Genomic DNA, 27,176 nt, shown 5'->3' on the forward strand with positions numbered 1-27,176 from the left:
ACGCATAAAATATAAAGCAACATGGGCATTACACGTGCGTTTTTTCCTGCTTTTTTCCCTACTCCATTGAAGTCAATTGGGGAAAAAAGCAGGAAAAAAACGCTAAAACAATTGACATGTTGCTTCTTTTTTCAGCAAGAAAAAAAGCAACTGAAAAAGAGGCAACGTGGGCACAGCAAGTCCCGACTCTCATAGACTTTGCTTGGATGCTTTTTCCTTGCTTTTATTGATAAAAAAAGCAATGAAAACCGCTAGAAAAACGCCCTGTGGGCACAAGGCCTAAGAATGGTCTGTGATATTTGTGTTAGAAAATTATGCTTTTTTTAGCATTTAATCTTTTCATTTCTTCATTTTCTAAATATAACATTGTGTTTTACTTCAGAAAGGTATTAATTACAGGACAGATGTTTATGGGGGTGGACGTAGAGAATTGTGGGCTGTAGCTGTCAATTATGGAGGGGCTATGGTTGTCAATTAATAGAAGCCTATAGCTTGCAATGATGAGGAGAATGTGGCTGGCAGTTTCAGTCAACAAATTACAGAAGGGCTCTAGGGGTGTGGTAATGGAGACATTGCATGGCATTTGCAGGAAAGTTGGAGACTGGTCAGCAATTATGGGAGGCACTGGTTGGCAATTGTAGGGAAATTGTGGCTAGAAACTGCAGAAAGACTGGCTGGCAATTATGGCAAAACTACGCCTGGTAGATACAGGAGGGCTGTGTCTGACAATTATGAAGAAACTGTAGCTTGTAATTATGGGAGGACTGTATCTGGTAATAATAGGACAAATGTGACTGGCAATTACAGGAGACTGTGGCTAGAAATGAGGGGAGAGCTGTCGGGTGAACTTATGGAGTATCAGTCCGGCAATTATACAGTCATGGCTTAGAGTGTTGACCCTATTAAAATTGTTCCAGAAAATTAAGTATTTACTTCAGAACATTATTGGAAGAATATTTATTGTTTCCTTTATGTGTATTGGAACAACACAAAAAAAGAGGAAAAAAAGGCAAATTGGACATATTTTCACACAAAATTCGAAAAATAGGCAGTAACATTTGTCTTCTCCCAACAGCAATTTTAAGATCTCTCCACAGGTGTTTACACATATATACATTATATATATAAACATATATACACACATACATAATATATACAGTATACGATTAGGACAATCATATATTAATTCTACTTCATTCCCTGTAATATGGGTACTATGGCAGGTATTGTTTCTAAATGAATTTTGTAATGGTAACTGCTAGGCTGGGCCAATAAAGACTAGACAGGCTTTAAAAACAACAGCGTAGTGGGTCACAATGTTTCATACAACTGTCTAATTGTCAGAGTTCCTTGTCTAATTCCACATTACCCATTAATTATCTTAATTTTTGCCAGATACTTGAACCAAAATTGTAGCACTGTTTTGTTCCAAAGTGTTGCATAGAAGGCCATATCCCTTCTAAGTGAGTCTAAGGGGTACTTTGCACGCTGCGACATCGCTAGCATCGGCTAGCGATGCCGAGCGCGATAGTACCCGCCCCTGTCGCACATGCGATATCTTGTAATTAATGGCTTAGCGAACATTATCACTACGGCAGCTTCACACACACTTATCTGCCCTGCGACGTCGCTCTGGCTGGCAACCCGCCTCCTTCCTAAGGGAGCGGGTCATGCGGCGTCACAGCGACGTCACGCGGCAGGCGGCACGTAAACATCCTGCCCACCTCCTTCCTTCCCCATAGCCAATGGAGGCAGGTAAGGAGATGTTCCTCGCTCCTGCGGCTTCACACACAGCGATGTGTGCTGCCACAGGAATGAGGTACAACATTGTATCTCCTATTGGTGCGACATTATGAAAATGACCGACGCTACACAGATCACTGATTTTCGACGCTTTTGCGATCGTTTATCGGTGCATCTAGGCTTTACACGTTTCAACGTCATTACCGGCGCCGGATGTGTGTCACTTTCAATTTGACCCCGACGATATCGCAGTAGCGATGTCGTAACGTGCAAAGTACCCCTAAGTTATGACTCAATATTCGGCCAACAGATCCTACCGTTGAAGAGTACAGCTTTTTAAGAAACCATTGCTTCTTTAGCTTAAAAATAAGAAACATGTTGGTGCTCCCATAAAAAAGGATCATTTTCAGATGATGTGTTAAAAAGCCATTGCTTTCTCATTTCTCCAAATTAAAACCAGTTGCAGGTCCTAAAATAGGGATAATTTTTTGACAGCTCATTAAAAAAATCCATTGCCTTCCAAACAGAAAGTCTGTTGCTGCCCACAAAAATATGGATTTTTTTTTTGTAGGCTTATTAGAAAGTTAGTTTTTCATCTAACAAATAACAAACTTGTTGCAAATACCTGGACCACTGCTTGGCTTTTTCTATATAAACCGTCTATGCCCTTAAAAATAAATAATTTTTCAATAGTGATGGACAGACTCATAGATACCCAGGATTTAAAATAATACCCTGTTCAGGCCTGGAATTGATATCAGATATCTAGTCAGACACTGGTTCCCATATAAGTCTATGGAGACCCAAATCAGGAGCTTAAAAATGGTGGTAGAAGGTATAGAGTATTTAGAGCAGGCACTTCATACTTACCAGTTGCCACACGGCTATGACACTACTTCCGGGGCCACTCATTAAACTCATGCACATGCACTGCTTCCCCCGCCCACAGGCAGTCCCCACATTTTATTGGTTGCAGTCAGACAGTGTGTCTGTCTGCTTTCAATCAGAGATGTTGTCTGTGTATGTCTATATTGCTGTAAAAATAATTAAATTAATAAACAAAATTGATGTAGGGACCCCCCATATTATGATACCCAGCACAGATAAAGCATATGGCTACAGGTTGCAACCCCCATTCGTGCACTTATCTTAGCTGTGTATAAAAATAAGAGGGACCACATTTGGCTTTTTTTTCATTTTGATATCCAGCCATGATAAAGTCCGACAGCTGGGGCTGGTATTCTCAGGCTGAGGAGACCCTTCCTTATTGGGCCAACTAGCTTAAAAATAGCATCCTGCAGCCGCCCAGGATTGTTGCATCTATTAAATTCGACAATAATGGAACTTTACCCAGCTCATCCTTATTGACCTGGTGCAGTGGCAATCAGGATAATAAGGGGTTAATGATAGCTCACAGCTGCCACTAAGCCCTAGATTAGTAATGGGAGGCATCTATTAGACCTCACATTACTAATCTGTAAGTGAAAAGAAATAAACACGAACAAAAAAATCCTTTATTTGAAATAAAATGCAAAATAAACCACCCTCTTTCACCCCTTTATTAACCTCAAAAACACCTAGGTCCAACGTAATCCACACGAGATCCCATGACGGTTCTGGCACTACTACATTACTGAAGGTATTCCGCCCGAGCATAGAACATGAGAAGGAGAGAACTCCGGCACACTACTACTACTAATGTAAAGACGCAAAAAATTATTTTCAATCAAAATTGTTCTTTTATTTCACATTTAGAAGCAAAAGCGTAATCGAAAGTCCACATGAGACGTTTCGACCAACTCGGTCTTCCTCAATCGGGACTTATCTGAACATAAGTAAGAGAACAAAAATTAGTAACATACATAATTAAACCATATATGTCATACAAGAAATAGGCATATTGTTTTGAGGAGAAAACAAAACAAAAATTGCTAGTCCCCTAATTGCCGGATGGGGCAGGGATATCTATCACTCTATCAATGACCTATTGACAGCAAAACATAACAGTGACGACTCTCTGCTTATTCTTCTTGACCTTTCTGCTGCCTTCGACACTGTTGACCACAGTCTCCTTCTCTCTAAGCTCCATTCTATCGGCCTAAAGGACACTGTGCTCTTCTGGTTCTCTTCCTATCTTTCTGGCCGTTCATTCAGTGTATCATTTGCCGGCTCCATATCTTCTCCTCTCCCTCTCACTGTTGGGGTCCCTCAAGGTTCAGTCCTTGGCCCTCTTCTTTTCTCCCTCTACACTGCCCCAATTGGACAGACCATCAGCAGTTTTGGCTTTCAGTACCATCTTTATGCTGATGACACACAGCTATACACCTCATCCCCTGAGCTCACCCCCGCTGTACTACAGAACACCAGTGACTGCCTGACTGCAGTTTGCAATGTCATGTCTGCTCTCTATCTGAAACTTAACCTTTCCAAAACTGAACTTCTTCTTTTTACTCAGTCTTCCAACCTTCCTAAACCTGACAGCTCCCTCTCTGTGTGTGGCACAACGATAAGTCCTAGGCAGCAGGCCCACTGTCTGGGTGTTATACTTGACACAGATCTCTCCTTCACCTCCCACATACAATCTCTTGCCCGCTCCTGCCACTTGCACCTCAAGAACATATCTAGAATCCGCCCCTTTCTCAATATGGAAACGCCAAAAATCCTCACCGTGGCCCTGATCCACTCTCGTCTTGACTACTGTAACTCTCTATTAATTGGTCTCCCCCTAACTAGACTCTCTCCTCTACAATCCATCCTTAATGCAGCAGCCAGGGTCACCTATCTGGCTAACCGCTACTCGGATGCCTCTGCTCTCTGTTAGTCATTGCACTGGCTGCCCATATATCACAGGATCCAATTCAAACTGCTTGTTCTCACCCACAAAGCTCTCCACAGTGTGGCACCCCCCTACATCTCCACCCTCCTCTCTGTCTATCACCCCACCCGTTCTCTATGCTCTGCAAGCGACTTTCGACTAACATCCACACTAATTCGAACCTTCCACTCCCGGATCCAAGACTTCTTCCGAGCAGCACCAACCCTCTGGAACGCTCTACCCCAAGAAGTTGGGATAAATCACAACTTACTCAGCTTCAGATGCACCCTAAAGACGCATCTTTATAGGGCGGCCTATCACACTCCCTAATCAGATTCAATTCACATAGTCCCTCTACAACTTCTCACAACATAACTCCACATCAAACTCCATGGCAACCAAAGGCATCTCAAGGCTCGGGCCCACTAGTCGAGGAAACCACTATCTAGCCCCCATTTCCGTGAGATGGCTGGATTGTCATTGTAAATAAGCACTTGTACCTTGCCCCTCCCCCCATCTCATTGTAGATTGTAAGCTCTCACGAGCAGGGTTGTGTTTTTTTCTTTTTTTTTTTCCCTCTAAATATTGTATTTCTATAACTGTTACTTGTTTGTATATGATCCTCCTGAATTGTAAAGCGCTGCGGAATATGTTGGCGCTATAGAAATAAAGATTATTATTATTATTATCACTCATAGTATTTCAATTACAGGTCAATGTATGGACATCCCATGTAAACAGTATTAATGAATTACCTTAATACGCAAGGCAGTGGTGAGTATGGAGTCAGAGATGCAGCACAGTGAATTTCAAGAGAGGGTCTGTTCTGAATATATCAATACTGGTATGTTATTTGAACTACCTCTGTTACTAGTTACCTTTCATATTGGTAATTATCATATTTTTCCCTTTCCCTTATTAGACTACCTACCCTACCATCATTATTAATGATACTTGTCCATTTTGGTGACATTAGGCCTCTATTCTAATAGTCCTTTGGCTTCTTTCCTTGTCCTACAGGTATGTCATTTGACCACATTAAGTATAATCCCTGATTTTGACACTTGGTAATGACTTTATTTATCTCTATTAGGACATCTGTATTTGGTCATATTTTATTCTATTCGGATCACGTAACGTGACCTTCACCTAACTTTAACACGTAATTGATGGCCCCTCTTTTTTACATTAGTAAGTTGTATTTCCCTTTTTCTCCTCTGAGTAACATATTACTTCTTATGGACTTGACATGTGCTTTCTAATAGAATTTCTATGCACATTACGCACTCAGTATAGCCATAATTAATTAATTACTTCTATATATTCCTCTGGTTGGTAGGTAAAATAGTAGTTTGATTTATTCAGAATGGACCCTCTCTTGAAATTCACTGTGGTGCATCTCTGACTCCATACTCACCACCGCCTTGCGTATTAAGGTAATTCATTAATACTGGTTACATGCGGTGTCCATACATTGACCTGTAATTGCAACACTATGAGTGATAGATATCACTGCCCCCTCCGACAATTAGGAGACTAGTATTTTCAATTTTTGTTTTGTTTTTCTCCTCAAAACAATATGCCTATTTCTTGTATGACATATATTGTTTCATTATGTATGGTACTGATTTTTGTTCTCTTACTTATGTTCAGATAAGTCCCGATTGAGAAAGACCGAGTTGGTCGAAACGTCTCATGTGGACTTTTGATTATGCTTTTGTGGCGCCCTGGCCTAGCCAGGTCGTCACAGATAACATACAAACACCCCCACCCACATTAGACAGGGACACCAGCCAAACAAAAATCCTTGTTGCCTCCCTCCAGTGTCTGATGTCCACACCAGGTGGGGCGGAGCCAAGCTGTTACCCCCACCCACCGAGGAGTTCACAGGCCTGGAAGCGGGAAAAGTGTCAGTTAGGAGTTTAGTGTTGGAGTTTGAAGTGAAAGGAGCAAGCACTTGGGTGTCTGGGTTTGTGGCCCAGGCACTGACAGCAAGGTTGGCAGACGGTGGTGGCCGTCTGCAGGAGTGGTGGAGCAACGCAGAACCGTAGGACCGGGGTCGGGCGTTGCCACTGAGGAGCCACAAGTCTGGGCTCAGCTGAAAACCGTTACCGGCCTGCCAAGTCCCACCAGTAGTTCCCTGGAGTCAGATGACAGTGGCTTGGGGGCTGACACGGAGCCTGTCTCGGAGGAGGAGGGAGTCTTCGGCCTGTATGACATGGAGGCCACTTACATCCCTCGGAGCGGAAATAATGGATACCGGGCAGCTCTTCCTCGTCGCGCCTGCCGTGCGCTGGAGGGGCTGGAACCCGTGCTTCTGCACCTGGAGCCAGGTGAGGAGTACGGAAGTGAGCAGTAATGGCAGCGGTTCGCCGTTGCAAGCAGTTGTACCCCGTTGGGACCCTCAGCAGTTTGATTGAATGACTTTAATGAACCGTGACCTTAATCTGATTGTTCATGTGATTATTACGGCCATTGCCGGCAAGTATTCCCGGGAGGGACTTTCTGAGTTTTACCACCTGCATGAGAGACTACTTATGGACATGGCCGAGAACTGGCAGGCCACCCACGAACTTGTGGGCTTGTAAATAAGTTGAGGGGTGATTTTCCGTTGGTGCCACCTCTGGAGAGGCAGATTGGAGGAAGGGCCTGCAGCAGAGCAGCCTGGGGCTCGGCCACCACCAGGACCAGTGGCCATCCTCCGGGGGTCAGGGGTCCCCCAAGGACGTGGGGTCCCCTGAAATGACAGCCGGGTGTGAGTAACTATACCCGTTCCTGCTCGGGCAGCCTGAACCTGGCCTGGGGTCAAGGGGTGCTGCCCACTTCTTAGGGGCAGCATCAGGGCTAGGTTGCTTGGGTGGGAGAGCGGAAGACATCCGTCCGTCCGTCCGTTATTATTAAAAATGGTTTTGTTTTATATATGTGCAACGTTCAAGTGTCCTAACAAAAATGCTTATGTTTGAAAATATTTACATGTTATTTATATTTTACAGTTTTTTTAAAAGAAAAATAAAACCTGTGATGGACGGGCAGCCCGCGGACGGTCTGCATTTCACCAAGGGGGAATGTGGCGCCCTGGCCTAGCCAGGTCGTCACAGATAACATACAAACACCCCCACCCACATTAGACAGGGACACCAGCCAAACAAAAATCCTTGTTGCCTCCCTCCAGTGTCTGATGTCCACACCAGGTGGGAGGAGCCAAGCGGTTTGCCCCACCCACCGAGGAGTTCACAGGCCTGGAGGCGGGAAAAGTGTCAGTTAGGAGTTTAGTGTTGGAGTTTGAAGTGAGAGGAGCAAGCACTTGGGTGTCTGGGTTTGTGGCCCAGGCACTGACAGCAAGGTTGGCAGGCGGTGGTGGCCGTCTGCAGGAGTGGTGGAGCAACACGGAACCGTAGGACCGGGGTCAGGCGTTGGCCCGCCGGTACCGACCGGGGAGCGAAGTGAAGCCAGCACACACAGGCATGGCCATCGGACCCCGACCAGGCTTGGAGCCGCCCACAATAGTCAGATCTGAATGTGACTGGAACCCCAGGGGTTTCACAACAGCAAAAGTCCTGATTGAAGGCAACCGCCTACACCGTGAGGGTATACAGCTACCGCCTAAGGCTAGAGACCCAAGGGCCAGCGCCTGCGGGCAAACGGGCTCCTCCGGTACCCATACATCGGGGAGCGAACTACCGTTGGGAATCCATAGTAGTCAGAAGGAGAATATCAAGGTGCAGGGAAAGACAGCCGCCATCACCTGTCCGGGGAGAAACACTGCAGCCGGCTGCAGGACCCATCCATCCAGCCGTTTGGTTTACCGAGGACTTTGTACCTTTCTTGCTGAGTGAGTACACCCGTGCCATCCGGCACCGCGCCGCGCTGTCCCTGCAACCCTGCACCTCGCCAACCCTGCCTCCCCGTCACAACATCACCGGGCCCCTATACCACCGACCCTTACCCACGGAGGGGGAAAACAACATCCCAGCTGCTCCTTCCATCGCTCCCGGGATCCCCGTCATCAGCAGCGGTGGTGCCTATCTTCACCACGACCCGTGGGTGGCATCACGTACTAAGTCCCCCAAACCAACCACCCCTTTCACTCACAGGCGAGGAGCGCCGCTCGAGTCCCCGGATCCGGCCCACTGGTCGAGCCACCGAGCAGCAGCAGCAGCCGCAACAGCGCCGGACCCGAGCGTTAGCGAGAGCGCAGCAGCGACGGTGTCCTCCCCGCCCGCGACACTTTTGCTTCTAAATGTGAAAGAAAAGAATTTTGATTGAAATGAATTTTTTGCGTCTTTACATTATTTGGGGTATTGCGCCTAAGTTCTCTCCTTCTCTTGATTATATTTTTTTCTCCAGAGCACCTATAAGTTGAAGCAGGGTCCTAACCTTTATTACGAGCATAGAACATGACCACCCATTGGGAACTTCAGGCAGAAACTGAGCAGGGACGTCACTCAGGTTACATGTGGTCACAGAATAAACCTGATCAAAACAACACCTTGTAAAAAATACTTTTATTAACTACTTAAAATGCAGTCATACAGTATATGACTAAAATTCAATTACAAAAATTGCCATGTGCATATGAAAAAATATCCAATCTAGTGGGGTACAGAGGTAATCAGGTTATTTAGTTTACTTTTAGATAATATAGCTGGAACCATCACCATAATATTCCATATGCTATAAAGAAGTGACAGACAGGACAAACATATAGACACTAGACAAGTGCAGAACTGTGATACAGATAAACAGTACAAAAGATATTTTGCAAGTTTTTAACCTACTATTTACTATTTGTTATATAAACCATAGGATTATACATAATAACTTGCTATCTGTTTTAGATAGGTCACCGAGAGAGGGTGTCTTTACTGTACACTCCTCAATTCGCTTATCCCAACGCAATTCTGCACTTGTCTAGTGTCTATATGTTTGTCCTGTCTGTCATTTCTTTATAGCACATGGAATATTATGGTGATGGTTCCAGCTAGTGCAGTCTAGGGTTAAATAGGGCAAGTCATCATGGAGCGGGGGATATCCAACAATTTATGATGTCCTCCGCTGTTAGGAAGGGATAATTTAGGATACATCTAGATGACACACTGTCCCCTCCATTGTTATTATCTAAAATCAAACTAATTAACCTGATTACCTCTGTTTCTCACTAGATTGGATATTTTTTCATATGCACGGGACAATTTTTGTAATCGAATTGTATTCATATACTGTATGACTGCATTTTAAGTTGTTAATAAAAGTATTTTTTATAAGGTGTTGTTTTGATTAGTTTTATTCTGTAGTTTTCACCTTGGCAAGTATTGAATTTGGTTTTGTGATATATGTGGTCACAGCCCCAGGTAACCTCATTGAAGTGAGTGACCTCCCCTCTGCACCACATTCCTGCGCCCAATATATACCACCTGGCAAAAAAAAAACAAAAAACGCACCAAACCAACATGCGGTTTTGATGCAATGATGATGACATTTTTTGCCAAGAGGTGTAGACTGGGTGAAAAATATGGTTTAAAACTTTCAACACCAAATCTGCATCTCTTAGCATGGTTTTCTGCCAGGAAGTGCAGATTAGGTGCTGATATGTCTGCATTGGGGAAACGGCACTCAGTTTCTTTTAAATTATTTATTTAAATAATCTTTTTAGAAAGCCGCATGCGGTCTCTCTTATTTTGATAAACAGCCAAGAAAAGCACACGGCTGCAGCCTGTAGCCATATGCTGTCTCCGTGCTGGGTAACATAATATAAAGGGAACGCAATGCGATCAATAAGATGAATGTAAATAAAATGGTATAGCTGAAAACATCATCTTGTCCCACAACAAACAAGCCACCACACAGCTCCATCAGCAAAAAAAATAAATCTATAGCTCTCTGAATACAGCGATGCAAAAACATTCCTTTTTCTATCAAATTATTTTTATGGTGTAAAATATTTTAAGCATCCATCTTAAGAGCCAGATACCGCTGTACAGAAATTACTGAGTCTTCAGTATCTCAGCTGCCTCATTAGAGAACATCCATGTAGTAAACTTGAGGGAGTTTTCTGCTCTTCTGACACTTAGGGACTCTAATAGCATACCTTCTGGCCTGTGTCTTGCCATGTGGTAAAACTACTGTATAGTCACATATGGGATTCACATACGGGATCACATTCACAAGAAATTGTGCAACAATTATGTGGTCAATTTTACCTTTTTTTTCATGAAAATGTAAAATGTGAGGCTAAAAGAACATTTTAGAGGTAAAAAATATGAATAAGCCCTTTACGACCAAGAACGTACAGGCAGATCCTTGGTTGCTTCTCTCCATTTACTGTGGGCTCCAGCGGCAAGCCTGCAATATTCCCCACACATGTCTGCTGATATGATCAGCAGACATGTGTGGCTAACAAGTGCAAGTGGATCGGAGATCCACCTGCGCCTGTTAACCCTTTAGATCGTACTGTCAAACACTGACAGCATGATTTAAAAGGCCGCGGCAGGGATTCTCGCTATTCCCTGCAGTCATTGGCAGCCCTATGACTTGACCACAGGGCGCCAATATGTTGTTATGGTAGCACGGGGTCAGCTGATAACTCCTGACGCTGTCATGACTCACTTCTTATGAGAGCCGACAGAGTGCTTGCACTCAAAAGAGATGATCATTTCTGCTGATCAAAGCGATGCTGGTCTGATCAGCATAAAAGACCAAACTAGTTGAGACCCAGCATCAACAAGTAGGTGCTCAGGAGACAAACAGAACTGTATACAAAAAGTAACTCCGGCACAAAATAATTCCCCAAAAAAATGAAGAAACACAAGAATGTTGTTTTTTCTTTTTTCTATTTTTTTTTTATTGATGCAAAAAAGGGGTGCTAAACAACATATAGTCTGCTTCAAGTGACATTTCGGCCTTGATGGCCTTTATCAAACTGGAGCATCAGATGGATTAACACAGCAAATTCTACTGCAATAATTCAAAGGAATATAACTATACACCCAGAAGTAAATGCCTGGGGTGAGGTGTGGGAGAGAACAATAAAGCCAGAGGATATATGCAAAGGATTCTTGCTAAATGTCACTAATGTGGGAAATCTTTGATGAGGTTAGGAATTACAGGGACAATATAAGTATCTTGTGGGTGGCAGAGGTGAGTCCTTGAAATTAATCGCAGGAAATCTGTAATAAGGACAATTACCTAACATATAAGGGAAAACCCCTGTAGTATTAAGATGGATGGATCAATTAGTAAGGAATGGGTCCTGGATGTAGGAAAAGTATGCAGTATACTAGGAATAAATAAGTTGTAGCAGGACTCTAAAAGGGTGGAATATAATGAGTCTCAAAGCAAGAGGAATCGCCTCATGATATGGAGAGATTTAAAACCTTAGGAATTAGAAGAGTGTCCCTGTAAGTCCTGCTGTCCCCTTTCGTCCCATTGAAAATAAAAGTCAAAAAAATACACAGATTTGGTATCGTTGCTTTCAGAAATGCCCAATTTATCAAAATATAAAATCAATAATCATATCAGTAGACTGCGTGGAAAGAAAAAAATTCCAAACGCCAAAATTTACATTTGTTTGGGCACCGCAAAACTTCTTTAAAATGCAATATCAGTGTCACGTTATGCTATGGGAGCACTGAAGCTAGCTGGAGAATCAGCTTCAGTGTCCAGTTAGGAGACAAGCCCACTAGAGTATGAAGGCGTAGTCAACAAGCCGGGTTTGCAACAGGAGGTCTCGTCGACAGTAAATGAGATAGCAAATTGAAGTCAGGTGTAAGCCAAGAGGTCAGAACCGAGAGGTCACATAGACTACAAGAGGGAGAACTGGAGCCGAGGTCAAGAGTCAAAATACAGGTAAGAGCTGGGAGATCAGAGTAAATACAGGAAGGAAGAGCCACAGGTCGGAACCGGGGTAAGACAGAAAGGACGGGGAAGGCTGCTGTCACGCTCCCCGGGTCCCCTGTGCTGCCCCCCGGCTCACCTGTCACGCTCCCCGCTCTCCAGCACCCCTTGCCAGCGCGTCCCCAGCGTCCTGGTCCCCGCACCCGGCGTCCGTCGGCTTCACAGCCCCATCCTGGCCCTGCTGCTTCCTCCTCGCAGCTTCCTGCTCTGGCTTCTGGCACTCGGGCAGCGCGCATGCGCATTAGGGCGCGCGCGCGGTCATTGACCCTTTCTTAAAGGGCCAGCGTCCGTTAACAGGAAATGATGCAAAACAGGTACAGGGTATAAAGGGGGTTTATGTCCAAGGGGGCGGGGCCTGATCTTCGTGTTTCTTAAGCTAGGAGTCAGGTCTCCTGGTGTATATGTGTATATACTCACCTATCTCTCTTGTAGAGCCGTGCCTGCCTCGCCATCCGGTCCAGACCGAATCCCGAACCCCGAACACAGTCCATCTGCCATCCTGACAGTCCGTACCATCTCGGATCCCTGCGGTGACCCGTCATCTCGCTCCAAAGGTTCCGGACCCCGCCTGACATCTTCTCGGCTTCCGAACCTGAGCTGCGTCACCCGGACTACCACCAGTGACTCCGTAGTCCCAGGGACTTCTCCGTTATACTCCTGTGCACGGACTGTTCTGCTGCCTATAGTGCTCCAGCTACCGGACCCCTTACCACCATCTAGGAGTTCGGCCCAGTGGATCCACCTCCTGGGTCTGCCCGTCCACCTGGCCCTGACAGTAAGATCAGGCCATGGATCCCGCTGCAGCACTAGCAGCCGTACAGGAGGAACTCCAACGCCAGCGAGAGACTCAGACCCACATGCTGCAATTTATGTTTTCTGTGGACGCCCGCCTGAACACGCTACAAGCGGCAGTCACGACTTCAGCATCCCGGGCCTCCACTAGTCAAGCCATGGCTCCAGCTCCCGTGGCGACTTCGTCAGATACTTCCGGACTTCGTTTGGCCTCACCACCCCGGTACGCCGAAGACCCCAAGACCTGCAGGGGATTCTTAAACCAATGCTCCCTCCATTTCACGCAGCTGCCGCATTTGTTTGCCTCTGATCAAGCCAAGGTCGCCTTCATCATGTCCCATCTAGAGGGTGAGGCACTGGCGTGGATGAACCCCTTGTGGGAGAAGGGGAATCCTGTGACCACGAACATCCAGGACTTCCTGCAGGCATTCCGTGGCACCTTTGATGAGCCCGGACGCGCCTCCGCGTCTGCTTCGTCTCTTCTCCGGTTGCGTCAGGGGACTCTGACGGTGGGCCAATACGCAATCCGGTTTCGCACCTTGGCTTCGGAACTCGGGTGGAACAACGAGGCCTTAACCGCCGCCTTCTGGGAAGGACTCTCGGGGCGAATTAAAGATGAGCTGGCGGGTCGTGACGTACCGACCACCCTGGATGCCCTGATTACCCTAGCGACTCGAGTGGACATCCGCTTTCAGGAGCGATCCAAGGAAGTGTCCCGTGAGAGACGTCCGGTACGGCATTCCTCTCCTCCGCAGAAGCCCTCCGTACTTCAGTCATCAACAGCTGGGGTCCCCGTCCACGAGCCCATGCAGATTGACAGAGTGCGGCAGTCTGAACAACGTAGAGCTGAGCGGCTCGCCAAGGGCCTCTGCTTTTACTGCGGAGAGGACACACACCTGCTACGCTCCTGTCCTGAGAGGCCGGGAAACTCCAAAGCCTAGGGTTGGTAGGAGAGGCCACCCTAGGTGCTGGGACTCTCTCAGACCCGGTTACATGGACTGTGCAAGTGACAACGGGAGAGACGCGGTTCACGGCTGAGGCATACCTCGATTCCGGGGCAGCAGGCAATTTCATCCAGCAGGCCACGGTGGACAAGTACCAGGTGCCTGTTACTCCACTTGACAAGCCCCTCATGATTGCCTCTGTGGATGGGAGACCCCTCTCTGACACCATCTCCTGGATCACCAAGCCGGTGGAACTGCGTATCGGTGCCCTGCACACCGAGAACATCGCTCTCTACGTCCTCCCACACATGTCCCATCAAATCCTGCTGGGACTTCCCTGGTTGCGGACACACGAACCATCAGTCAGCTGGGGCACTGGCGAAATCACCCGATGGGGCTCTTCGTGCCATGAGAAGTGCCTGAAGACCATACAACCCATCCGACGACCTCCGGTTCCAGAGAACCTACCGGGGCTGCCCTCGGCCTATTGGTCCTTTGCAGACGTCTTTGATAAAAAGGAATCCGAGGTACTTCCGCCACATCGTCCCTACGATTGTGCCATCGACCTGCTCCCTGGAACTACACCACCTCGAGGACGGATATATCCATTGTCTCCAGCCGAAACAAGGGCCATGTCTACTTACATCACAGAGAGCCTGGCAAGGGGATTCATCCGGAGATCCTCCTCTCCTGCTGGAGCAGGTTTCTTCTTTGTCAAGAAGAAAGAGGGCGACTTACGCCCATGCATAGACTACCGGGGTTTGAATCAAATCACCGTAAAAAACAAGTACCCTCTGCCGCTCATCCCTGAATTGTTTGACCGGCTTAGAGGAGCTCGTGTTTTCACCAAGCTGGATCTTCGGGGTGCTTACAATCTGGTCCGCATCCGCTCTGGGGACGAATGGAAGACCGCGTTCAACACTCGCGATGGGCACTATGAATACTGCGTGATGCCCTTCGGCCTGTGTAACGCCCCAGCCGTCTTTCAAGAACTGGTGAACGACGTCTTCCGGGACCTTCTTTACGTCTGTGTGGTAGTATATCTGGATGACATCCTTGTCTTCTCTCCGGACCTCCAGACCCACAGAGAGAACGTGCAGCTGGTTCTACAAAGACTGAGAGAGAATCGTCTGTACGCGAAGTATGAGAAGTGTGTCTTTGAGCAGTCTTCTCTCCCCTTCCTGGGGTACATCATCTCTGATACCGGACTGCAGATGGATCCAAAGAAGGTCTCCTCCATTCTCAACTGGCCTCCTCCTTCTGGACTGAAGGCAATCCAACGTTTCCTGGGATTCGCCAACTACTACCGCCAGTTCATCCCTCACTTCTCGGCTCTGACTGCTCCTCTCTCCGCTTTGACCAAGAAAGAGGCTAATCCAAAGGACTGGTCACCTGCGGCCGACGCCGCGTTTGGCTCGCTGAAGCGGGCATTTGCCTCCTCTCCTGTACTTCACCGTCCGGAGTTAAACCGCCAGTTCACCTTGGAGGTGGATGCCTCCTCCTCAGGAGCCGGAGCAGTGCTCATGCAGAAATCCTCCTCCGGGAAGATGGTGACTTGCGGATTCTTCTCCAAGAGCTTCTCAGCGCCTGAACGCAACTACACCATCGGTGACCGAGAGCTCTTGGCAGTCAAACTGGCTCTGGAGGAATGGCGCTACCTTCTGGAAGGAGCAGTGTACCCCGTTATCATTTACACGGACCACAAGAACCTGGAATACCTGCGGTCTGCTCAGCGACTGAACCCACGGCAAGCCAGGTGGTCCTTATTCTTTGCCAGGTTTGATTTCCAGCTCCATTTCCGACCCGCGGACAAGAATGTACGCGCTGATGCCTTGTCCAGGTTTTTCATGCCCATAGAGCAGGAGGAGGAGACTACCCAACCCATCATCTGTCCTAGCAAAATCATTCCGGTGGCCCCTGTCACCCTGGCCCAGATACCGCCCGGGAAGACCTATGTTTCTGAGACAGACAGGCAAAAAGTGTTACACTGGGGTCATGCCTCGAAAACAGCCGGTCATGCTGGTCAGAAGAGAACATGGGGTGCGATTGTACGCCATTACTGGTGGCCATCCCTTCGCACGGACGTCGCTGCTTTTGTCTCTGCCTGCTCCTCTTGTGCCAGGAACAAGACGCCCAAACACCTTCCATATGGCCGTCTTCTGCCTCTGCCGATACCTTCAGTTCCGTGGCAACACATAGCGATGGACTTTATTACAGACTTGCCATTGTCCTCCGGACACACAGTCATATGGGTCGTGGTGGATCGATTCTCTAAAATGGCCCATTTCGTCCCTATGGCTGGATTGCCCTCTGCTCAGGAACTCGCGGACGCCTACATACATCACATCTTCCGCTTGCATGGCTTTCCATCTCACATCGTATCCGATAGAGGAACTCAGTTCACCTCCCGCTTCTGGAGGGCTCTCTGCAACCATCTGGGAGTGACTCTGGACTTTTCATCTGCATACCATCCTCAGTCTAATGGCCAAGTGGAGAGGGTCAACCAAATATTGACCTCTTTATTACGTCACTATGTCAACGCCCATCACGACGACTGGTCCACGCTTCTTCCTTGGGCTGAATTCTCCCATAACCACCACATCAGTGAGTCGTACTCCAGCTCTCCCTTCCATGTCGTTTACGGACTTCAGCCCTCCGTCCCATTGCCTGTATCCCCTTCTTCGGATGTCCCTGCTGCTGATACTGTAGCCCGTGACTTTGCAACCATTTGGGACTCTGTCAAGGCGTCCCTTGGGCGTGCTTCCCTGCGGATGAAAAGACACGCAGACAAGAGACGTCTGGACCCTCCGTGTTTCTCTCCTGGTGATCTAGTCTGGCTTGCATCCAAGTACGTCCGATTGAAGATACCATCCTACAAGCTGGGTCCTCGCTACATCGGGCCGTTTAAAGTCCTCAACAAGATCAATGAGGTCTCCTACAAGCTACAGCTCCCGGCCACGATGAGGATACCCAACTCATTCCACGTCTCCCTGCTCAAGCCGGTTGTCCTGGGTCCCTTCTCCGCTGCTGCCAGTTCGGCTCCTCCACCTATTGCCGATGACGACATCTATGCGGTAAGGGATATCGTGGCCATGAAGACCGTACGGGGTCGACAGTTCTTCCTGGTGGACTGGGCAGGGTATGGTCCTGAGGATAGGTCCTGGGAGCCCCGGGAGAATGTGGGTACTCCGCTGATCCGTGCCTTCCTGTCCCGGTTGCGGGGAGGGGGGCATGGGGGGGGGGTACTGTCACGCTCCCCGGGTCCCCTGTGCTGCCCCCCGGCTCACCTGTCACGCTCCCCGCTCTCCAGCACCCCTTGCCAGCGCGTCCCCAGCGTCCTGGTCCCCGCACCCGGCATCCGTCGGCTTCACAGCCCCATCCTGGCCCTGCTGCTTCCTCCTCGCAGCTTCCTGCTCTGGCTTCTGGCACTCGGGCAGCGCGCATGCGCATTAGGGCGCGCGCGCGGTCATTGACCCTTTCTTAAAGGGCCAGCGTCCATTAACAGGAAATGATGCAAAACAGGTACAGGGTATAAAGGGGGTTTATGTCCAAGGGGGCGGGGCCTGATCTTCGTGTTTCTTAAGCTAGGAGTCAGGTCTCCTGGTGTATATGTGTATATACTCACCTATCTCTCTTGTAGAGCCGTGCCTGCCTCGCCATCCGGTCCAGACCGAATCCCGAACCCCGAACACAGTCCATCTGCCATCCTGACAGTCCGTACCATCTCGGATCCCTGCGGTGACCCGTCATCTCGCTCCAAAGGTTCCGGACCCCGCCTGACATCTTCTCGGCTTCCGAACCTGAGCTGCGTCACCCGGACTACCACCAGTGACTCCGTAGTCCCAGGGACTTCTCCGTTATACTCCTGTGCACGGACTGTTCTGCTGCCTATAGTGCTCCAGCTACCGGACCCCTTACCACCATCTAGGAGTTCGGCCCAGTGGATCCACCTCCTGGGTCTGCCCGTCCACCTGGCCCTGACAGCTGCGGACAGGATTGGGAAGTCAGGGAACAGGGACAGACAAACGAAACAAAAAGGACTCAGGTCACGACAAGGTAGCAGGGAAACAGGACGGATCAAGGTACACTCACAAGAGCCAGACATGCACGTTGCCAAGCAGAAACTATTACTGGCAATGTTCCAGAGGTGCAGCACTAGGATATAGCGGCCTGCCCTCCGGAACAAGGCAGAATGGAATTAACCGCTCCCAGGACCTGTACCTAGTAGATAGGAACCTGCCATGGCTCAGCGGTGACTGAGCAAAACTAATATCATGACAATCAGGCGATTAAAACAGCGCATCTATACAAAAATGGTATAATTAAAAACTCCAGCTCTAGTCACAAAAATAGGCTGTTACAATCCCCAGATCCCGGAAAAGGAAAACACTACGCGTCTCAGAAAATGGTGACAAAAGTGCTATTTTTTTTTTACTTAGATAAAAGTTAAAGTACACATTTGGTATCTATGAACTAGTGAGGCATGAGATGGAGACATCAGTTTTACCATATATTGAACGTGGTAAATAAAAGATCCCCAAAACAATTGTACAATTGCACTTTTATGCAATTTCAGCGCACTTGGAATTTTTTTTCCCACTTTCCAGTACACGATCTGTAGTAAAACAAATGGTTTCAATCAAAGAAAAACTTGTCCTACAAAAAAAAAAGCCCTCATATGGCAATATTGAAAAATAAAAAAGTTATGGTTCTCAGAAGAAGGGGAGGAAAAAACAAAAATGAAAAGCAGAAAATTGCCCATGTGCTGGAGGGGTTAATATTTCTTCACAACACAATGATAAAACATTTTGTGAAGCATATGTTGTGTCAATATGCTCACTGCACTGATAATTTCATTCTGGATAGTTTGCAAAATGGGATCACTTCTGTTGTTCTGACACCTCGGAGGCTCTGCCAATATGACATGGCACCTGCAAACCACTCCAGTCAAATTGGCACTCCAATATGGCGCTACTCCCTTTCTGAGCTTTTCACTCTGCCTGAAAACTAGTTTCTAACCACACATGGAGCATTGCTGTGCATTTTGTCCTGTTACCCTTGCGAAAATGAAACATCTTTGTAGAAAAAAACCATAATATTTCAGTTTTATGGCCCAATATTATGAAATTCTGTGAAGCACTAATGCTGACCAAAATTCACTTTTAGGGGCTTTCTGCTGTTTTAGGACCTCTGCGGCTCTCCAATGCAACAAAGCATCTGCAATATATTCCAGACATTTTTGTGCTCCAAAATTCAAACAGCGCTCCTGAATGATTTGGGGGTAAAACAACATTTTTTGGGAAAATAACATAATGTCAGGAACAGGCATCTGCTACCCCCTATCATCCGGACAATTACACAATATACTGATGATTAAATATAAGGTCACGGCTGTTTGTACTACTAAGCTGATTAGTGGGAAGCTCATAGTGAGAGTATTATCTATCCATCTATCTATCTATATATATTAAATATATATATATATATATATATATATATATATATATATACTGGAGATTAAAATTAGAGAGCAAGACACAATTTCCTAAATGTTAAGGTCATTATTTAGTTCACTGTAATTATATCCTAACTAGAGATGAGCGAACCGGTCGTGGTGGTTCGGCTCGAGTTCGGTTCGCCGAACCGGGGTCTGGTTCGCGTTCGGTTCGGCGAACCACTCGAACCGCATAGGAAACAATGGGAGGCAATCACAAACACATAAAAACACCTAGAAAACACCCTCAAAGGTGTCCAAAAGGTGACAAACAACTCACAACACAACACAAACACATGGGAAAGTGACAAGGACATATACTCATGCGAAAACAAAAGATCTGGACAATGAAAAGAGGAGGAGACACAGATATAGGCTTGGCATGCCCTTCTAAAATGATGTAAAATACCGCACGGTGACTCAAAGCGGAGTCTCCCTTTTTTACAAAAATTGGGCCACACAGACACCCACCCCTTCAGTGGCAGCACTTGTGCCCTAGTCGTACACTTCACAGCTAGATTTGCATCAAGCACATTCAAAAATACGTCATACTTAACCGTCCCCAGGATGACACCGGGGTAGTGTTAGGGCCAGGTGGACGGGCAGACCCAGGAGGTGGATCCACTGGGCCGAACACCTTAATGAAAGCAAGGGGTCCGGTAGCCGGAGCACTACGGGTAGCAGGACAGTCCGTGCAAAAGAGTGGAATGGAGAAGTCCCTGGGGCCACGGAGTCACTGATGGTAGTCCAGGTGACGGAGCTCAGGTTCGGAGGCCGAGATGTTGTCAGGAAGAGTCCGGAACCGATGGAGCGAGAGGACGGATCACCACAGGGATCAGAGATGGTACGGACTGACGGGATGGCAGATGGTCAGCGTTCGGGGTTCGGGAATCGGCAGGACCGGATGGCGAGGCAGGAGCGGCTCTAGAAGAGAGATAGGTAAGTATATCGCAGAGACACAAGGAGACCTGACTCCTAGCTTAGGAAAAACGAAGAACAGGCCCCGCCCACTTGGACATTAAACCCCTTTATACCCTGTACCTGTGTGTTCAATTTCCTGTCAGTGGACGCTGGCCCTTTAAGAGAAGGTCAATGACCGCGCGCGCGCCCTAATGCGCATGCGTGAGGCCCGGGTGCCAGAAGCCAGGGCAGGGAGCGGAGAGCAGGAAGCAGGAGAGCCGGGCTGGGGCTGATTAGCCGACGGGCGCCGGGAGCGGGGACCGGGCCGCCTGGGGCCGCAGGCGATGGAGGCTGGAGACCGTGGAGCGGGGGACGCCTGACAGAGGAGCCGGGGAGCGAAGCAGGGAAGCCGGGGAGCGTGGCAGGTGAGCCGGGGAGCAGAGCAGGGGACCCGGAGAGCGTGACAGGTAGGTAGCAAAGTCTTTGCTGAACCATAACTTGTTCATCTTGGCTCCTTTTAAAAAACACAGCAAGCAAGGGTTACTTTAAGTGGAGTCTCCCTTTTTTCCAAAAATTGGGCCACACACACACACCCACCCCTTCAGTGGCAGCACTTGTGCCCCAGTTGTACACTTCACAGCTAGATTTGCATCAAGCACATTCAAAAATACGCCATACTTAACCGTCCCCAGGATGAAATCGGGGTAGGTAGCTAAGTCTTTCCTGATCCCAACTCTGTTCATCTTGGATCATTTTTAAAAACAATGTAAGCAAGGGTTACTCCAAGCGGAGTCACCCTTTTTTCCAAAAATTGGGCCACACACCCACTCCTTCAGTGGCAGCACTTGCGCCGCAGTTGTACACTTCACGGGTAGATTTGCATCAAGCACAATCAAAAATACGCCATCCTTAACTGTCCCCAGGATCACACTGGGGTAGGTAGCAAAGTCTTTACTGATCCCAGATCTGTTCATCTTGGATCATTTTTAGAAACACAGCAAGCAAGGGTTACTCCAAGCGGAGTCTCCCTTTTTTCCAAAAATTGGGCCACACAGACACCCACCCCTTCAGTGGCAGCACTTGTGCCCCAGTTGTACACTTTACAGGTAGATTTGCATCAAGCACATTCAAAAATACGCCATCCTTAACTGTCCCCAGGATGGCACCGGGGTAGGTAGCAAGGTCTTTGCTGAAACATGACTTCTTCATCTTGGCTCCTTTTTAAAAACACAGCAAGCAAGGGTTACTCCAAGCAGAGTCTCCCTTTTTTCCAAAAATTGGGCCACACAGACACCCACCCCTTCAGTGTCAGCACTTGTGCCCCAGTTGTACACTTCACAGGTAGATTTGCATCAAGCACATTCCAAATCCACAAGCATTTACTCTCCCCAGGATGACAAAGGGGTAGTAAATTCCTTCTGGATCCATGACTTGTTCATTTTGATGAACGTTAGTCTGTCCACATTGTCACTGGACAGACGCGTGCGCTTATCTGTCAGCACACACCCAGCAGCACTGAAGACACGTTCAGAGACAACGCTGGCAGCTGGACACGACAAGATCTCCAAGGTGTAAATAGAGAGCTCTGGCCATTTTTCAAGATTTGAAGCCCAAAATGAGCAAGGCTCCAGTTGCAAAGTCAGGGCATCAATGTTCATTTGGAGATACTCCTGTATCATCCTCTCCAGCCGTTGACTATGTGTCAGACTTGTTGTCTCTGGTGGCCTTGCAAAGTGTGGTCTAAAAAAATTATGAAAAGATTCAATAAAATTGCTGTTACCAGCACCAGATACGGTCCTGCTGGTACGGTTAGACTGTTGAAGATGACGAGACTGTCCCATGTTTGTCGAGTTACAACTGGGAGATTCACTCCGTGCACCACAGGTGTTTGGAGGAAAAGCCAAGTTAAGACCGAGTAACAGCTTTTGCTGATACTCCTGCATACGTGCGTCCCTTTCTATGGCTGGAATTATGTCACAAAATTTGGACTTGTACCGGGGATCTAATAGTGTGGCAAGCCAGTACTCATCATCACTTCTAATTTTGACAATACGAGGGTCATGTTGGAGGTAGTGCAGCAAGAAGGCGCTCATGTTTATGGCGCAGCCATGCGGACCAAGTCCACGCTGTGTTTGTGGCATAGAGGTGCTAACCGTTCCTTCTTCCTCTGACATCTCCCCCCAACCTCTTTCAACTGAAATTTGACCAAGGTCTCCCTCATCCGCTGAGTTTTCCATGTCCATGGACAGTTCGTCCTCCATTTCTTCATGTTCTCCTGCACCTTCCTCAACATTTCGCCTGCTACCATGCGCCCTTGTTGATCCCTGTCCCCCATGGTCCCATGCCTGCCGCCTTGGTGATGATGAACGTCTAGACCTTGGTGATGTTGTTGTCTCTTGCGCATATGAATCCTCCTGTAGTTCCTTCCCTTCCTGTTGTCCCACCCCCTGAGTCCGAATAGTGTTTAGCGTGTGCTCCAGCATGTAAATGACTGGAATTGTTATGCTGATAATGGCATTGTCAGTGCTAAACATATTCGTCGCCATGTCGAAACTGTGCAGAAGGATGCATAGGTCCTTGATCTGAGACCACTCCATCAGGGTGATCTGCCCCACCTCTGCATCTCGTTGGCCCAGGCTATACATCATGACGCATTGCACCAGGGTTCAGCGGTGCTGCCACAGTCGCTGTAACATATGGAGAGTCGAATTCCAGCGTGTCGGCACATCGCATTTCAGGCGATGAACCGGCAGGCCGAAAGACTTCTGGAGCGATGCAAGTCGCTCAGCTGCGGCGGTTGAACGGCGGAAGTGAGCAGACAGTTTTCATGCCCTGTTCAGAAGGCCATCTAGGCCAAGATAGTGTGTTAAAAATTACTGGACAACAAGGTTCAACATGTGAGCCATACAAGGCACGTGTGTCACCTTGCCCAGGCGAAGGGCCGCATCCAGGTTTGCAGCATTGTCGCACACAGCCTTACCAGGCTGCAGGTTGAGTGGAGACAACCATTTACCAAACTCAGTCTCCAGAGCTGCCCACAACTCAGCCGCTGGGTGATTCTTGTTTCCAAGACATTTAAAGCTAAAGACCGCCTGATGCCGTTGCGCTCTGCTGCCAGCATAGTAATGAGGGGTGCGTGATTCCTTCTGCGCAGTTACAACGCTGGTGGCCTGACCAGGCAGGCTTAGGGCGGAGGTGGAGGACCCAGATGAGGTTGAGGAGGCAGAAGCAGTGGGGGAACTTGGACAGACAGAGGATTGACACACAAGTCTTGGGGACGGCAAGACTTGTGCAGCAGACCCTTCACCATCTATCACCATAGGTTCCCAGTGCCCAGTCAGCAACATGTAATGTCCCTGTCCATGCTTACTGGTCCAAGTATCGGTGGTGAAAAGCACCCGTTCAAACACAGAGTTTTTCAAGTAAGCGGTGATGTTGTGTGCGATATGCTGGTGTAGCGCAGATACACCTTTCTTAGAGAAGTAGTGGCGACTGGGCATCTGGTACTGGGGCACAGCGACAGACATAAGGTCTCTAAAATCCTGTGTGTCCACCAGGCGGAAAGGCTGCATTTTGGTAGCCAAGAGCTTACAGAGGGATAAAGTCAACCTCTTAGCTTTGTCATGGGTCACAGGAAATGGCCTTTCTTCAGCGCTCTATTGGGAGACCCAGACGATTGGGGTATAGCTACTGCCCTCCGGAGGCCACACAAAGCACTACACTAAAAAGTGCAAGGCCCCTCCCCTTCTGGCTATACCCCCCCGTGGTATCACGGGTACTCCAGTTTTCAATCTTTGTGCGAAGGAGGTCAGACATTCCATGCATAGCTCCACAGATTTTAGTCAGCAGTAGCTGCTGACTATTTCGGATGGAAGAAAAGAGGGCCCATATAGGGTTCCCAGCATGCTCCCTTCTCACCCGTAGATGGTGTTGTAAGGTTGAGGTACCTATTGCTGGTACAGGGGCTGGAGCCCCACATGCTGTTTTCCTTCCACATCCCCTTGTAGGGCTCTGTGGAAGTGGGATCCTGCCGGCCTCAAAGCTCTGACGCCGGGCTCCATCCACAGACCCATAGCACCTGGTGGATGCCGAGCAGGAGTACCATCAGGGACAAGGCCCTGCATCATACAGGTACTCTGTGTCCCCGGCAGGCACAGACACACTCCGGGCTGGCTGGGTGTTGTAGTGCGCCGGGGACCGTAACGCTAGAGCTAGTGTTCCTACAGTTTAACTGGGGGACTTTTTTTCTGTGTTGTGGGAACGCAGCGCCGACCCCCGCTGGACCGGCGGCGCTGCTGTGACTTTTAGTTCGCCGGGGACACGCCGACCGCGCTTTTACGGCGGTGGCGTTTATAAATCTAGTCCCCGGCTTTTGCGGCCTAGGACGCTGGCAGCTCCGATTCGTTCCCGCCCCCACCCTGTCAATCAGGGTAGGGGAGAGACGCTGTTTCACGGCAGCGACGAGGGCTGGAGCCTGATTTACATGCTCCAGCCCTCTCACTAGGCACAGAGGGAAGCAGGCTTCCCGCTCTTAGTCAGGAACGCCCAGGGCCCGCCCCCCCTCCTCTCTCAGGACGCCGGCAGCCATTACATGCATGTCTGGCTGGAGGAAGGACGCAAGGCTCTGGGAGACCTGGACTAGGGGGCTTTGGAGATCTCCCTAAGAGCGGAAGGAGTAGTGGTTCCTGTACCGCCTCAGGAACAAGGGAGAGGGTTTTATTCCAATCTCTTTGTGGTTCCAAAAAAGGACGGCTCGTTCCGTCCTGTTCTGGATCTAAAGCTGCTCAACAAACATGTGCACGCCAGGCGGTTCCGGATGGAAACCCTCCGCTCTGTCGTGGCCTCAATGTCTCAAGGAGACTTCCTTGCCTCAATAGACATCAAAGATGCTTATCTCCACGTGCCAATTGCTACAGAACATCAACGTTTTCTACGTTTTGTGATAGGAAACGAACATCTTCAGTTCGTAGCTCTGCCATTCGGTCTGGCGACAGCCCCACGGGTTTTCACCAAGGTCATGGCGGCAGTGGTAGCGGTCTTGCACTCTCAGGGACACTCGGTGATCCCTTACCTAGACGATCTACTTGTCAAGGCACCCTCTCAAGAGGCATGCCAACTCAGTCTACATGCTACACTGGAGACTCTACAGACGTTCGGATGGATCATCAACTTTCCAAAGTCGAATCTGTCTCCGACACAGTCACTAACGTATCTTGGCATGGAGTTCCATACTCGAGCAGCGAGAGTGAAGCTTCCGCTGAACAAGCAGCGGTCACTACAGACAGGGGTGCAATCCCTCCTTCAGGGCCAGTCGCACCCCTTACGGCGCCTCATGCACTTCCTCGGGAAGATGGTGGCAGCCATGGAAGCAGTTCCCTTTGCGCAGTTTCATCTGCGTCCACTTCAATGGGACATTCTCCGCCAATGGGACGGGAAGTCAACGTCCCTGGACAGGAAAGTCTCTCTTTCCCAGACGGCCAAGGACTCTCTACAATGGTGGCTCCTTCCCACCTCATTGTCTCAGGGAAGATCCTTCCTGCCCCCATCCTGGGCAGTGGTCACGACAGATGCGAGTCTGTCAGGGTGGGGAGCAGTGTTTCTCCACCACAGGGCTCAGGGGACGTGGACTCCGCAGGAGTCCACCCTTCAGATCAATGTTCTGGAAATCAGAGCAGTGTATCTTGCCCTACTAGCCTTCCAGCAGTGGCTGGAAGGAAAGCAGATCCGAATCCAGTCGGACAACTCCACAGCGGTGGCATACATCAACCACCAAGGGGGGACACGCAGTCGGCAAGCCTTCCAGGAAGTCCGGCGGATTCTGATGTGGGTGGAAGCCACGGCCTCCACCATATCCGCAGTTCACATCCCCGGCGTAGAAAACTGGGAAGCAGACTTCCTCAGTCGCCAGGGCATGGACGCAGGGGAATGGTCCCTTCACCCGGACGTGTTTCAGGAAATCTGTCGCCGATGGGGAGTGCCGGACGTCGACCTAATGGCGTCCCGGCACAACAACAGGGTCCCGGCATTCATGGCGAGGTCGCGCGATCAAAGAGCTCTGGCGGCAGACGCATTGGTTCAAGATTGGTCGCAGTTCCGGCTCCCATACGTCTTTCCACCTCTGGCACTCTTGCCCAGAGTGTTACGCAAGATCAGATCCGATTGCAGCCGCGTCATACTCGTCGCCCCAGACTGGCCGAGGAGATCGTGGTATCCGGATCTGTGGCATCTCACGGTCGGTCGACCGTGGTCACTGCCAGACCGACCAGACTTACTGTCCCAAGGGCCGTTTTTCCATCAGAATTCTGCGGCCCTGAACCTGACTGTGTGGCCATTGAGTCCTGGATCCTAGCGTCTGCAGGATTATCTCAAGGAGTCGTAGCCACAATGAGACAAGCTAGGAAGTCAACGTCTGCTAAGATCTACCACAGAACGTGGAAGATTTTCTTATCTTGGTGCTCTGCACAGAGAGTATCCCCTTGGCCATTTGCATTGCCCACCTTTCTTTCCTTCCTGCAATCGGGGTTGGAAAAGGGCTTGTCGCTCAGCTCCCTTAAAGGGCAAGTCTCGGCACTGTCGGTGTTTTTTCAGAAGCGTC

This window comes from Anomaloglossus baeobatrachus, chromosome 1, assembly GCF_048569485.1.
Source record: "Anomaloglossus baeobatrachus isolate aAnoBae1 chromosome 1, aAnoBae1.hap1, whole genome shotgun sequence".
Lineage (NCBI taxonomy): Eukaryota > Metazoa > Chordata > Amphibia > Anura > Aromobatidae > Anomaloglossus > Anomaloglossus baeobatrachus.